Source organism: Saccopteryx bilineata, chromosome 5, assembly GCF_036850765.1.
Source record: "Saccopteryx bilineata isolate mSacBil1 chromosome 5, mSacBil1_pri_phased_curated, whole genome shotgun sequence".
Taxonomy (NCBI): Eukaryota; Metazoa; Chordata; class Mammalia; order Chiroptera; family Emballonuridae; genus Saccopteryx; species Saccopteryx bilineata.
Window position 1 is genome coordinate 175,735,028 of NC_089494.1, and position 16,091 is coordinate 175,751,118.

The window sequence follows — 16,091 nt, forward strand, 5'->3', positions numbered from 1 at the left end:
TGCCTGACTGGGTGTTGTTCTGGTAATCACGATGCCTCTGAGGCATCCTTCTGTCTCTCTCCCCCTGGAATTAAATCAGTCAGCGATGGAACCAGTTTCTCAGAATAATTTTTAGTGGTTTCACTCTTTATCAAACAGGAGCAAGAGTCTCAAGTGAAATCGAGGTGTGTACATGTGTGAGTGAAAACTGAACTAGGGGTTGGGTATCGGGTTTACTTTAAGCTCTGTCTTTAATGAGCTGGGATGCAACTTAGTATTCTCATCAGTAACATGAAGGGTGGACTGGAGTACCTCTAATGCAATGACAGTGAAGAATGCCTTTCTCTTAAGTTTATTTGAGTGTTTCCTAATATTTCTTCCCACCCTCCATGGACACCTCTCCACTACCAGATCCACTGGTAACAAGTGTATCATCAGCTGATTAAAAGTTTCACTTAAGAAGCACGTGGTTAGGTTTAATTTAAGTGCTTATAGTATTGAGTATCGAGGGAAAAAATGTGACTGATTTTACCAGCTCCTGGTTTGAGTCAGAAACTGTGTGTTTTGAGGAGTTGGGACTAGAAAGGGGTAAAAAGACAGGTTGAAAAGTGAAGGTAGTCTGCTTGTTTACCAAAGTTACTGAATAACAGGCATTCACAGATTGACTTTGAGAAAAATCTAAATACAACCAATACATTTTAAGCTAAGATCTGAGGAAATCTGGATTTTTATTTTGCTTCAGGAAAATTTAATATTTTAATATCTGAAGCTCCACTTTTTGCTGAATACTTCACTGTAAAAGAGCTCACAATGTTATACATTCAACTATTCTATTTCCAGACAGTGCTGATATGCATTACATGTGTACCGTGTTTTCCAGGGAGTTGTCCAACACTCTGATTATATGCTATTGCTGTGTGCATGTGTGTTTGAGTATGCATGTGTATGATGGGAAAAGTTTGCTACTCCTTGTTTTCTTTCTCAGGAAAAGCTCAGTATTTAACAAAAGTATATTTTGAGTAGTCATTCCACTTGTGCATCTGACAGGTTAGAATTATGCTATGAGATTTTTTTTTAATGTGTTACTATCAATTTTTCTTGAAATTTTCAATCTTGACTTGAGATCCTTTAAGAAAAATACCTGTTCTCAGGAACCTGAAAGGTACAAGAGCTCCAAGAATTATCGTTCCTGGAAAACCTATTGACCATCGGCTATCCCTGCTTTAATGCTCAGACCACCCTAGGAACATGGCTCAAAGGGTTTCACTTCAAAAAACAAGTAACATTGTTTAACATTCTTGCTGAAAAAAAAAGTGGTTTGATCCTTTTGTATCATGTCCTCCATTTCCAAGAAAAAAATTTAAATGAATAATAATTCTGGAGAAAAATAAGTTTACCAAAAATCCAGTATTATCATTCTTTTTTTTTTCTTCTTTTCCAAGTAAGAGGAGAGGAGATAGACAGACTCTCGCATGTGTCCCGACCGGGATTCACCTGGCAACCCCAGTCTGGAGCTGATGCTGTACCCATCTGGGTCCATGCTTGCAACCAAGATGGAGGCTCCATGGAGCCATCCTCAGTACCTGGGGCTGATGCACTTAAACCAGTTGAGCCATAGCTGTGGGAAGGGGACAGAGAGAGTGAAAGAGAGAGAAGGGGGAGGAGGGGGTGGAGAAGCAGATGGTTGCTTCTCTTGAGTGCCCAGGTTTGACCAGGAATCAAACCTAGGACATCCACATGCTGGGCCAGTGCTCTACCACTGAGCTAACCTGCCAGGGCCTATAATTCTTTTTAAGGTGTTTAGTGCTTCCTCAATATAAAAACAAGCTCACATTATAAGATCTTTATTTTATTCTCTATCTAAAGAACAGCAGCAATAACAGTGGGTACGATTCATTGAGTAGCTACTGAACCATAGGAGTTTGGCTCCCCATGAGGCCCTTCCAACAAATTCACAAAATTGTGATCTTTGTTTTAGTGGCTGATGAAACTGAAACTCTGAAAGGTTAAGCATCCTGCCCAAGGTAATACAGCTAACATGCAATGGCCTCCCTCGTTACAAAATTTATATACCTTTCTTTATATTACACAATATTTAAAAAAAAAATTACTGTAACTTTTTTTCCATTAATAAAGAATTTTACAGTTGCATAAAGAACAAAAATCACCTGCTTTTAGGTTCTCATTAGAAATGACTTTTTCAAATTTAGAACATGATTAGAACCAGCTATACACATGCACCCATGGTTTGAAGAACCAGTGATAGGTTTGAGGTAATAATTTAGGTTCCAGGATGATCACCTCTTTGGTGCTAGAAGGGCCTTTTAAAATCTCATCAAAACATCTGGTGTGTATGGGGGAGGTTCCCTCTGCCCTTGGGGGAACCACTTGAGCTCATTTAGTGATCAGACATGCAGAACTTTTCAGGAAGAACTTTCCATTTTGAACAGCTTGAATGCTTCGTACAATACTTCACATTTATACACTCTTTCCAGTTGACATGCTACTCAGCTTTTTTACACATCATGTTTCATTTACGAACGCTTGTTCTTATTTTGAATCCAAGTCTATTCTCCCATTTACCTCAAGTGATAGGAACAATGGAAACATTTTTTTGTATAGCATGTAAATGAGGCGGGGGACAGTGTTGGAACGAATGACTTCTATTTTAATATTCATGATGTGGTATCTTTTGCTAGGGTAGTTTTGTGAACCTATTTCTTATAGCTTTGACAATGAATATTTTTTTCCCCTTTTAAAGCTACAAGACCAAGAGCTTGAACAACTAAGGTGTCGCAACAAATAATTGATGCTTCTCATCTCTCTTCCTTCCTGTCTGTCTGTCCCTATCTGTCCCTCTCTCTGTCTCTGTCACAAAACAAAAAAACAAAAACAAACAAACAAAAACTTTGCTATTTCTTCTAAGAATCTTCTCAAAAGGTTTGCAGATTGGTATTTTCCTAATTATATTTTATCATTTAAAAATATCAGTTATTTAGTACCTGTGGGTATTTTTTTTCTTTAAAATATATAGATTAACATTGCCTGACCTGTGGTGGCACAGTGGATAAAACGTCAGTCTGGAATGCTGAGGTTACCAGTTTGAATCCCTGGGCTTGCTGGATCAAGGCACATACAGGATGCAATTATATGAGTACATGCTTACTGCTTCTCCCTGCTCTTTCTCCCTCTCCCTCTCTCTCTTTCCAAAAATCAATATTTAAAATAGATTAACATTTAATCAAACTTTTTTTCCCCCACACAATGATAAGAAAAGTGGGAAAATAAACAAGGATATATCTTATTTATACACAGAGAATCCAAGTTAAAAATATATGGCATCTTTCCAAATTAGAAGGAAAAAACAGTTTTCCAGTTCTTCTAAAAGTCATGTTCTCTCTGAAATGGTAGCTAATGGCTGGCCTATGAGAGACATTTTAAAAAAATTACACTAGGAATCAAAACATCTTGCTTGCATATTTTTACGTACTGAATTTATAGGATAACCACGACTCATCAAGTGTTAAGTGTTACTTGATTTTAATCCTCAGGTCTAATTCTTAATATCACCATTTTATATATTAAAAGACTGAGGATTAAAGTGTTTAATAACCTGCCTGATGTTATTAGTAAGAAATCTTTACTCAGATGTTTAAGGTATATATTAAAGGAAAAGGGAAAGCTGGTGTGAGGGGCAAAGAGAAGAATTGGCTATATTCAATTTGAACCATATTGACTTGGGGCATGTTACTTATATTCAGTTCACTGAATATTGGAGACAAGGCTTATTGTTATCCTTGCATAGTTCCAAAGGGAAGAAAAATGATGAGGCATACTTTTGCTCAAATATAATGATATAGAGGAAAAATGCTTCTAGAAAGCAGAATTTTACCTTTATCTACTCCCCCCCATACAAAGGCCCATACATCTGAGTTTCCTGAAGAAGGATGTATCAGTTAGAATCTTTATAAGTTGAATGGAATGATGCCATCACAAATATTTCCTCTCTTAAAGTGTTCAAATTGACACAGAACCACTTGCTAATGATGCTACAGACTTTCATAATGTTGAACACTGTGATTTCCACAAAGAGCAAGACAAGCACGGACCTTCTCCTTCCAGAGCTTATGCTGAGCACAGTGTTTGGAAAAGCTACACATGGAAGAGGTGGAAAAGGAGAGAGTTATTGGGAGGCTGCCCAGGAAAAGGATAGGGTCAGAGATAGGATGCTTCAGGAGCATGGCTGGTAAGTGACAGTTTTATCCAGCTTGTGCTGGGGCACAGTGGTGAATGACATGCATCCCCACTCATAAAGAACTTCCAATCTGGTTGGGCAGCTCACACTTCAGAGCAAAGAAGGAGTGTAAATGTGTCCCAGCTGGAATTCACCCCTTGGGATCTGACTCACATTTCTCTGCGGTGGCCTCAGTACTGACTATCAGTACTTTTAGTCTGTCCTTGTAAGGATGGGGCCTTGAGCTTGGGCTGCGCTCATTGTGGCATTTCTTAGACAGGTCAGCCCTTCACGCATGCCAACATTTTCTGTGGAAATAATAATCCCCAGTGTTTGAGTAAATACATCCCACAGTGTAACAACCATGTTGGAGGTCTCAATATTCACACCCTTGTTCAGTAGAGACAACAAAGGCATGTATAATAAATGTGGCCTTATTTAGTTCATATATCTGCATTAGAAATGATCCTATTAAAAAATTATAACGACCAAAATATAATCTGACATCTTTTAAACATTCTCTACCTTTCTACTTATATACTAACTTAATTAAATATTTCCAATTTTAATTTTCAATGCTCCCAGGAAGTGTGACAAATGTCTAGTGGCGAACAAAGCAGTGAATTTTCTTTTATTGTTGTTGTTATTTATTGTTGAGACATGCTTTATTAACCAATCCCTGTCTCATTACTAAAACAACTTAATACAATTTTGCACAACTAATGGTTTTCATCAGCATTTATCATTGAATTGTCTTCCACCTAAGAATTGGGTTGGTATTCCAAATGTCGTCTGTGCTAGGATACGGAGTCTTATTACTGACAAGGGACACAGTAAGGTTTTTTTTGTTGTTTTTTTTTTGTTTTTTTTTGTATTTTTCTGAAGCTGGAAACAGGGAGAGACAGTCAGACAGACTCCTGCATGCGCCCGACCAGGATCCACCAGGCACGCCCACAAGGGGCTACGCTCTGCCCACCAGGGGGCGATGCTCTGCCCCTCCGGGGCGTCGCTCTGCCGAGACCAGAGCCACTCTAGCGCCTGGGGCAGAGGCCAAGGAGCCATCCCCAGCGCCCAGGCCATCTTTGCTCCAATGGAGCCTCGGCTGCGGGAGGGGAAGAGAGAGACAGAGAGGAAGGAGGGGTGGGGGTGGAGAAGCAAATGGGCGCTTCTCCTATGTGCCCTGGCCGGGAATCGAACCTGGGTCCCCCCACACACCAGGCCGACGCTCTACCGCTGAGCCAACTGGCCAGGGCCGGGACACAGTAAGTTTTAGGGTGAAGCTAATTTATATCAATCTATAAAATGATCTCTGTGGAGAGTTAAGTGACAATTCTAATAATGTGCTACCTATCATTTTATTTAGGAGATTAAATATCTACTGTTTTCTCTGCTACTGGCCAAGGATAAAAAAATAGCACCTAAGATTCGGTGTGCAATGATCAGGATGAGAATTTCTGTGTGAGCAAGAAAACTGAGCTAAGACCCAGGAGCAGTGAGTCCAGCTGGGCTGTGCCATCTCTCCAGCCCTTGGTTACCTCATCAGTGAAATAGAAAAAAGACTGGTATTAGTCCTCTCTAATTTTGCTTCAGATTTTAATGTTTTATGTTTATCACATTATCTACTTCCTATCATGCAACATACATTAAGGAAGAAATGAAGACACATTTAGAATCAGCTCACCAAAAGAGCACTAGAAGAGGAACTGGGAAAATGGAAGGAGAGTCAATGGAGAATGAGTAGGTTGTCTCAGTTTTAGCTCTGTCACAGCCAGCTTTGTGACCTTGGGCAAGATACTTGCTTAGTAGTTCATAGAGTTATTTTTACTTTCAATATTCTGTGAGTTTGATAATGAAGTAAAAGTTAGAATGAAAGCATACAACTATACTCATTATTATCAGGAAGTGAATTTAGGATTTTGGGAGATGTAGGGAAACTTGGATTTGCTGAACCTTTTTGTTTTTTTTTTTCCCTTTGGTACAAGATAGGAGTTAAAAGAAATATAGCTTTTTACATTACCTTTGACAGGACTTTGTTGAGGTTTAAATTTTGGAGGGTCATTACTTCTATCGCATAAGTCCTCTGCATACATAACCAATTGAGAAAAAGGCAGAGCCAGATGGATCAAGATTGAATGATCAACTGTTTTTTGTTGTTGTTGTTTGTTTGTTTGTTTAGGTGAAAATAGGGGAGACAGTAAGGCAGACTCCTGCATATGCCCTGACTGGAATCCACCTGACAACCCCATCAGGGGCTGATGCTCAAGTACTGAGCTATTTTTAGCACCTGAGGCTGATGCTCCCAGGGCCGTGGTCAAACCAATTGAGCCACTGGCTGCAGGAGGGGAAGAGAGAGAGAAGGGGGAGAAGTAGGGGGAGCAGCAGATGTTCACTTCTCCTGTGTGCCCTGACTGGGGATTGAACCATGATCAACTGTTAAGACTGGGTTTGGATATGGAGCTTAGATGTTTCCTTAGTAGTAGAAAATTTGGTTGTTTCTGACTGTTTCCCCTAAGCATATGTTTTAGGATGATCTACTAGAATTATGTAAAGAAAACATACTCAGAATTACTGCCAGTGATGGGAATGGGGATTGTGGCAGGAAGCCAATATGTATAACTAGAGCTGGTAGTTGGGAAGGGATGGGGGCTCTGAATAAAAAACCCAATAAGGATTTTTGTAAGTTTACCCTTATTTGCCCCCCCCCCAAATATTTTTCTCTTGAGCCTGAACAGTTTTCTGTAGATTTGAAAGTGAGTGTGGAAGCACTGGGCTATACTTCCACAGTTCCTGTTCTAATCTCCCCAATCATGTGTCTTTTCTCCTTTTCTTCAAAACACAAAGGAGCATGTGTGCAAGCTGGAGGAAGTGTCATTCTAGAAGCCCTTTCTTGGAAACACAAGCCTAGCACCTTGAGAGTTTTCCCTAACAGGCTTATTATCTTTCTACCTGTGGTGGCAGATATTTATTGTAAATCTACCTTTTCTTATTAACACTAAGGCTGAATCTACACAAGGCAAAACAATCATATGTTAATTAACCCAAAACTCTTTATTCTCCACTCTTGGTCTTGATCTAGGGCAAGCACATGAAGTCTTGTCCGGGAATTCTATATCTTCTTCCAAAGATGTCCTTGGAAGAATGAGTTAGTAGAAGGTCTACCCACAGAGGTCAAAGGGTTATACTTAGAGGTCTGAGATCATAGTGAGATCTGGTCTCTGGACAAACTAACCTAATACACTGAGAGTCACTATTACCTTGGTTTCTTTTCAACCAAACCTTGGGACTATACTATGTGGTTATATATCAGATCATGCTACGTTAGCTTATCTGGATATAGAAGAAATCCTGGGAGCTTTGATGAGAGTGGTGATAGAACTTGGGATTCCTTGATGTAAAGGTGACTTAAATATGGTATAGCCTAGAAACAAAGAGCAGCTCCCATCCTGCCCAAGCCGGTTTACCTGTCCTTGTGAATATACCTCACGGACAATCTCCCTGCCTCTGTCTTCCTTTCCCTATATGTATCAGAAACAGTGGGACTAGGTTTGCATCAGAACTGGGCAAGAATACAGAAAGATACTTGTGGCCAGAGACAATGGAATAGAAGGATATATAAAAATCTAAAGACTAAAAATAAGAAAACTGAGTGAATTTTAAATAAAACTAGGGTTTGTGATAGCAAAGCAGAGCAGCTTGCCAATTGAAGTACTAAATCTACACTCATTGTTCTTTGAGAACGCTGTCAAAATACACAAGTGGCTTGTATCACATCAAGTGAATGCAAAGAATAACCATCAAGGCGGGCACTATTCCAGGAGCAGCGGCGGGGGAGGGGACACCAAGAAGAAGACAGAGCCCTGATTTATCGCTATCTGGAGCCTGCGTGCCCAGCTTAAAATCTTGGCTCATCACATTATCTGGGCTAATTGTTTCAACACTCCGTGCTTCAGTGTTATCATCTCTATAATGAAGTTTAAAATAGTCCTTCTGTTCCATGAATGAACATGTTTAATGTGATCTGGTAAAGCTGGGTACAGTCAAAGGAGGGAGGCTTGAAAGGAAAGTTTATTTGCCCACAGGTTCCAGAGTGGGAGCCATGAATACTACACAGGGTCATTGAGGAAGTGACGGGTCTTGGTCAGGTGGCAAAAGACAGGAGGAAGGAGCATGTCGAGGCCAGAGCTTTTATTGAGGAATCCATGGGAAAGGCAGGTCAGGGCAGGGTTAACAGTTTAAAATTAGCCAGTGTGAAATACACCTGTGGGATAAGGGCTACAGATGATTTTCTGGCCTTTGGGAGATTTAGGGCAGGAGAATTATCCATTTGGTAAGGAGATGGTTGGGACTACAGACTCAGGATTGATTGGTTTCTGTATTAAAGATGTGCTCTGGGCTGAGCCTTTTGCTAATTCAAAGTATTGGCTCTCCTGGGAAGGGCCTCTCTTCCCAGGTATATGAGGCCCCAAAACACCAAAGCATCCACAAAATACAGAGAAAGTAGTTAATGTAACCGGCCCTATGGTCACTGGATGACAAAAGGACACATACAGAGTCTGAGAAAACATTGAACACCTACCTTATTATGAAGTTTAAGGATTTCATACATGTATAGTCCACCAGTCTAACCTGGTCTAAAGTCTCCAGTCATACTGCATGGAGGTGAACACAGCTGTCTCTGTTCTGGCTCAGGACAGTGAGACCTGCAGAGGGTGCAGGAGGGGTTAGAGAGCAGCTGGAGAGTCTCAGACAGTGCTCCACAGTGAGTGGCACGTTGGGATTGTTCAGAATGATTAAGCTGAAATAATTTATTACATGTATTTGTTTCTTTAATTAGCTAATTAGTTTTATCAAATGTAGGTAAAACTGTAAAGCATTAAATAGATTAAAAGTTATTTATAAAAATTTAAACATTTTAATTGGTTGGCATTTTGTTGATAACTAAGAAAATAAAAACAGGGTATAAAGGGAAATACACCAATAAGAGAATTTTTTTAAATGTAAAAATATAAATTAGCAGTTACTTTGATGCATGTTTGAGACAGCCACATGTCTGCATTGAGGATGATATGAACCCGTAGGATGCCGTGGGTGCGACATTATGATGGCCAGGTTTTGCCGTCTCTGCCACCATGTATGAGAACCTGAGTTAAATTGTGGAAGTGTTGGACTTGGGTTTATAAATTCTAGTTGAGAATCTCTCTTTACCATTTCCTAGCTGGGTGATCTTGAGCCACTCTTATTTGTAAATGGGAACAGTGGTGATTTAGTAGGATGGCCATGGAGTTTCAGTGAGATAGTGTTTTAAAAGTCTTTGGAGAGCTCATTTTCACCATCCTAGTGTCTGTATCCAATCATAATTGCTATCTCACAGACATCCCCTGAATTCTTACAGAATTTACTAGAAAGGTAGAGCATACACTCTTGCCATTAATGGGAACTCAACTCTTACATTCTTTTACTGTGTGTATAAATGGATAAAAGTTCAGGCTTTGCTTTCTATCCAACTTTTTCTTCTAAGCCAGTGATTTTTAACCTTTTTATCTCATGGCACACATAAACTAATTACTAAAATTCTGCAGCACAACTAAAAATATATTTTTTTGCCAGTCTGACAAGATAATAGGTATAATTTTGATGTATTTACACTGAAAAACTATTGATGTGTTGGCTGCTGTAATTTTTTAAGTTGACACTCTAAGGGAAAAGAGGTCAATGTCCCTGACTAAATAGTCAGGTACTACATCGTTTCAAAATTCTTACAGCACAGCAGAGTGCCTGCCACTGCCTACTAATTCAAAATTGCTGGTCTAAACCTTAGTTTTCTCATCATTAAAATGAGAATAATACCATCAACCTCATGGGTTGTCATGATGATGAAATGAAATTACATATGCAGTATGCTGAGCTCAGTACCTGACACATACTAATCACTCAGTAAATGGTTGCTGCCATTAGTCTCATTTCAAGTTGAATTTCAAATTTACTAATTTTTCAAGTGTGCATGAAGGAATCTGATCTATACTTTTAGGATTCAGATTCAAACGAATCTACATCTCATTAGCAGAATCAGGGTAATTATTGGTCAAAGAGCTGTTATAAAAGGACTGATTAATCTTTTTTAACTTTTAACAAAGCTCTGCTATAGTTTCCTTCCTTCCTTCCTTCCTTCCTTCCTTCCTTCCTTCCTTCCTTCCTTCCTTCCTTCCTTCCTTCCTTCCTTCCTTCCTTCCTTTCTTTTTTTTTTTTTGTATTTTTTCGAAGTTGGAAACGGGGAGGCAATCAGACAGACTCCCGCGTGCGCCCGACCAGGAGCCACCCAGCATGCCCACCAGGGGGCAATGCTCTGCCCATCTTGGGGCGTCACTCTGCCACAATCAGAGCCATTCTAGCGCCTGAGGCAGAGGCCACAGAGCCATCCTCAGCGCCCAGGCAAACTTTGCTCCAGTGGAGCCTCGGCTGCAGGAGGGAAAGAGAGAGACAGAGAAGAAGGAGAGGAGGAGGGGTGGAGAAGCAGATGGGCGCTTCTCCTGTGTGCCCTGGCTGGGAATCGAACCTGGGACTCCTGCACGCCCGGCCAATGCCCTACCACTGAGCCAACCGGCCAGGCTTCTTCCTTTCTTTTTTTAAAATTTGATTTACTGGCCCTGGATGGTTGGCTCAGTGGTAGGGCCTCAGACTGGTGTGTGGAAGTCCTGGGTCTGATTCCCCATCAGGGCACACAGGAGACTTGATCATTTGCTTCTCCACTCCTCCCCCTCCTCCCTTCTCTCTTCCTTTCTCATAACCATGGCTCTATTGGTTCAAGAAAGTTGGCCCTAAGCACTGAGGATGGTTCCATGGCCTCACCTCAGGCACTAAAATAGGTTGGTTGCTGATCATTGAAGGAATGGCCCCAGATATGTAGAACATTGTCTGGTAGGGGACTTGCCAGGTGTATCCCAGTGGAGGTCCAGGCAGGAGTTTGTCTCTCTATCTCCCCTCCCCACCTATCACTTAATAAAAAAAAGATTTGATTTACTAATTTTACAGAGAGAAGAAAGAGAGAGTGGGGTGATGCACAAAGCACCAACCCATAGTTGTTTCACTTTAGTTGCTCATCGATTGCTTGTGCATATGCTTTTCTCAGGCAAGCCCAGGACTTTGAACTGATGACTTCAGCATTCCAGGTCCATATTCCGTCCACTCTGCCCCCACAGGCCAGGCATCAGGGTGTTCCTTTGAGAAAATATAACACTCTAATGAAAACCTGTTGAGTCTTTGTAATTAAGAAAAAGCAAAATTTCTTACATTTCTTGATTAACAATGAACTTTTTAATTGTTAATACTGGCAACTTAAAGTAATGTTAATGACATAAGAAAACTATTGTTTTACTTGAATAGAAATTATGTAAGAAAGCAAAACTATGATAACTGTTCAGTCATGTAAGTAACAAACATCTCTTATTTACTGGGCACTGGAGTAGGTGTCTTAAGAGATATAAGAGTCAGTAAGCGATAACTCAACAAATAACAAGTGCTGGCGAGCATGTGGAGAAAAGGGAACCCTTATGCACGGCTGGTGGAAAAAAATTAAAATGAAGCAGGCTTATGAGCCAGCTGTTCTACTTCTGGGAATATATCCAAAGAAACCTAAAACATTCATAAGAAAGAATATATGCACCCCAATGTTTATTGCAGCCCTATTTTCAATAGCCAAGATTTGGAAACAACCCTAATGTCCATCAGTAGCTGAGTGGATAAAAAAGCTGGGGTACATTTTACACAATGGAATACTACACAGCCGCAAAAATGGGGATCTTACCTTTTATGACAGCATGGATAGACCTGAATGGACCTGAACAGTTATGCTAAGTGAAATAAGTTGGTCAGAGAAAGACAAGTATGATTTCACTTATATGTGGATTCTAATGAACAAAGTAAATAACAACAACAAAAAATAGAGGAAGACTCACAGATATGGAAAAAAGGCTGACAGCAATTAGAGGGGAGGGGCCATGGGGAGCTGAGTGAAAAGGTTGAAGAAATAAAGCAAAGAAAAAAACTCAGCCACAGAGAACAGTATGGTGGTTATCAGAGGAAAGGGGGTGGGAGGAGTTAGAAGAGGGTGAAGGGGAGATAAATGGTATTGAAAGGAGACTTGACTTAGGGTGATGAACACACAATACAGTATACAGATAGATGATGTATTATAGAATTGTACATCCAACACATAATTTTATTAACCAATGCAACCCCAATAAACTCAATAAAAAAAAAAGACCTGCTGGATGTTCAGCTGACAGATTAACAACCATCAAAGGATACTTTAATGTATTTCAATTATTATCTACACATAAAATCAGAGAGACAAGTTTATAGGCACAGATTTTGCTATCAGAACCCAGGCTCCCTTGTTTGGCTCTGCTTTCCTCTATATTGGCTTCATTCTCTGATTGGCTCAATGTAGTGGGCCCTGTTGGTTTAAGCTTCCATCCTACAAAGCTATGCAACCTCAGTTAAGAGAACTTTTTTCTCTCCACAATTCAGTTGAGTATCATTGTATCAATGTGAATAATGTGACTATTCCTGAACTAGGGTTATGATATGAACCATGCGGATTGATTAGGTCTGAATGACATACCTACCCATGAAGCCCAAAGTTTGATTAGAGCACCTGAGCCATATGGGCTGAAAACAGGAAGAGGTGGTTCCAAGAAATGTGGGCATTGTTATAAGGACATGAGGATAGATGCCAGGCAAAAATGGAACTTTTTATTTTGAGATATTGTAGATTCATATGCTGTTATAAAAAATAATATATAAAGATCTCTTATCCAATTTCCTCCAGTTGGATATCTTTCAAAACTATAGGACAATATCACAATTAGGATATTGATATATATATATAGTCAAAATATGGAATTTTTTTTCAGGTGGCCTTTTTATAGCCACACCCAATTTCACTCTGCCCTTCCCCCATTCTAAACCCTGCCAACCACCAATCTGTTCTCCATTTCTATAATTTTGTCATTGTAATAAGCTACATAAATGGAATCATAAATTTGTAACATTTTAGGTTTGGATTTTTTTTTTACTTAACATAAATCTCAAGGTTGCTTTAAGCTGTTGCATGAATCAATATTGTTCTTTTTATTTTTTAGTTGCATTCCATGGTTGGGGTGTACTGAAGTTTGTTGAACCATTCATCTATTGAAGAATCTCTGGGTTATTGCAAATTTTTGACTTAGACACAAAGCTGTTAGAAACATCAGTATACAGGTTTTTGTGTGAATATAAGTTAGCATTTCTCTGGGATAAATGCCCAGGAGTAAAATAATGGTGGTTTTGAATGAAGACAATTCCATCCCAAAGAACTTCTTCATAATTTTTTTTTCTTTTTTACAGAGACAGAGAGAGAGAGAGTCAGAGAGAGAGAGAGAGATAGGGACAGACAGACAGGAACGGAGAGATGAGAAGCATCAATCATCAGTTTTTTCATTGCGGCACCTTAGTTGTTCATTGATTGCTTTCTCATATGTGCCTTGACCGCGGGCCTTCAGCGACCTTGGGCTCAAGCTGGTGCGCTTTTGCTCGAACCAGATGAGCCCACACTCAAGCTGGCGACCTTGGGGTCTCGAACCTGGGTCCTCTGCATCCCAGTCCGATGCTCTATCCACTGCGCCACCACCTGGTCAGGCCTCTTCATACTTTTTAAAAAGAGTTTTTCAAGATATTCCTTTCTTGTCTTCAGCTAAAGGGGTTGTTATGAAAACAGTTATGTAAGCAAAGAAAAAGTGTTTGATATAATTTCAGTAATAGAGTAAATGAACAAATGTGTAAAAAGACAAGGTGGAATTATATGCTTTAATAATTCCTTGGGTTAATAGGCTCTGGCAGTTTCAAGCAAAATTTCGCAAAGCACAGATTTCTTTGAAAGTTTTGAGATATTACAAATGTCAGTGAGGCCATTTCAAGATTATTTATTGTGCACTGTAAAGTAATAGTTATATGAATGAGTTTGACATTTTTATTTTTTATTTAATAATTACATGCCCATTCAAAATGTAGTAGTTCCAAAAAGTGATTAAAACCAAATCTCCCAGGAATGCTTTTAAGTAGAGGTATGCTCATGCTTACTTCTCTATTTTAAAAGTCATTTTTGACCTCCTTCAGTTTTCTATAGAAAAGAATGATTCCCTTTTCTTTCTAGAATTGAGAATAGTTGCAATGTAATAACAAATGTTTCTGAGATGTAATTGATTATAGTGAAGTAGAAGTATACACCCCTGCAGTTGAATCACACCAACATAGAATTTTAAAATACACCTTTATTTGAACCCAACCCATCGGAATGTGACCTGGCTAAGCTGACTGACGAACTTGTGTGCAATGTGTATCCGCACCCATAAAATATTTTTATTTTAGGATCACACACTTGACAAACAGAGTAAAGAGTTGCAACATTATCAGAGACCCTGACTGATACCCATAGCAAGGCTATAATTTAATATTCATTGAGTGCCAGCAGTGAGCTCGACCTTCTATAATACACAGCAGGAGAGCTGATCACATTCTCTAGACTCAGAGCAGTCCCCTGTATATCAAACTAGTATTGAAGCCTTTTTCTATCTTTATAAAAGCAAAGCACAAGAAGTTTTCATTTGGAATGGTTAAAATGATTCTGATGAAATGGAAGCTCAAAATTTAAATGGACTGTAATGCCATGCCTTACACATCATAGTCAGTGAATAATTTCTGATTGATTGATCTAGTCAGGGATCATTTATTTAAACTTAAAATTTTCATCAAGCAGTTCACATCATTCATTTTATAATATTTATTAAACACTTGCCATGTGCAAAGCTAAGTGGAGAAAAGATATGAAGGTAGAAGAGTGTGTGATATTTGAGGCAATGATAAATTGTCCGATGGGACTGCACTGTAGGCATGAAGCAGAAATTCTCATTTCAGATACACTGCTTTTGGATGCAACTAACAGAAAGTGTGACTAACAGTGTCTTAAATGCATAGGGATTTACTTTTTCTCACATAGCAAGAAATAAGAATATAGGCGATTGCTGGCATTGTTTGGATTTTGATAGGCATATTTCTAGGTTTCCATTATGTTTTCCTTCATTGGCTGGCTTTTCCTCTCTGCTTAAGGCCCATGGTTTTTAATATGGCTGTCACAATAGCAAGTATCAAATCCATACATGAAGAAGAGGGAAGAGGAGGTTCCAGCCACATCTGTTCTTTCTATCAGAAAATAAAGTCATTTCTTTTTGTATAGGTAGGTGGAAAAAGGCTACCTGGCAAAGGACAACAGTATCATGATTATTGTCTTAGAATGATCATAATTCAGCCCATGAAGATGAACACACACAGACTGGAGTTCTCATAGCAAAAACAGGGCAAATCGGCTGCTGATAGGCAATCACACTATTCTACAAAGAGGAGGAAGTTCAAGTCGGTGGCTAAATTGTGGAGGCCTTTTAGGAAGGTCTAGAAATTTAGGTTTTTATCAACAAAGATGTATTATTTAATATGAATCTCTAATGTATAGATTGGGTGCTTGATTGTCATAAACCGTGAAATACTTCTAGGACTTTAGGTTGTATTGTGATCATGAATATTTTCTTGGTATTTCAGTTTTATGTCCTGAGCATTACAGAGGGGGAACTTTGCAACCTATTTAGCAAAATAACCAGAATAACATAAGATGAATCTATTATTTATTTATCAGAAGCCATATTTATCCTGGAGTAGCCTATATGGCTTCAGAATTCCATGAGAATTTGGGGGCGAGAGATGCAAGTGTCCCCTGTCCCCTGGCAGTGTCAAGTGACTGGCAGGCTGTTCGCCCTTTAACCCATGAATTACCTCCCATTAAGAGGAGTTG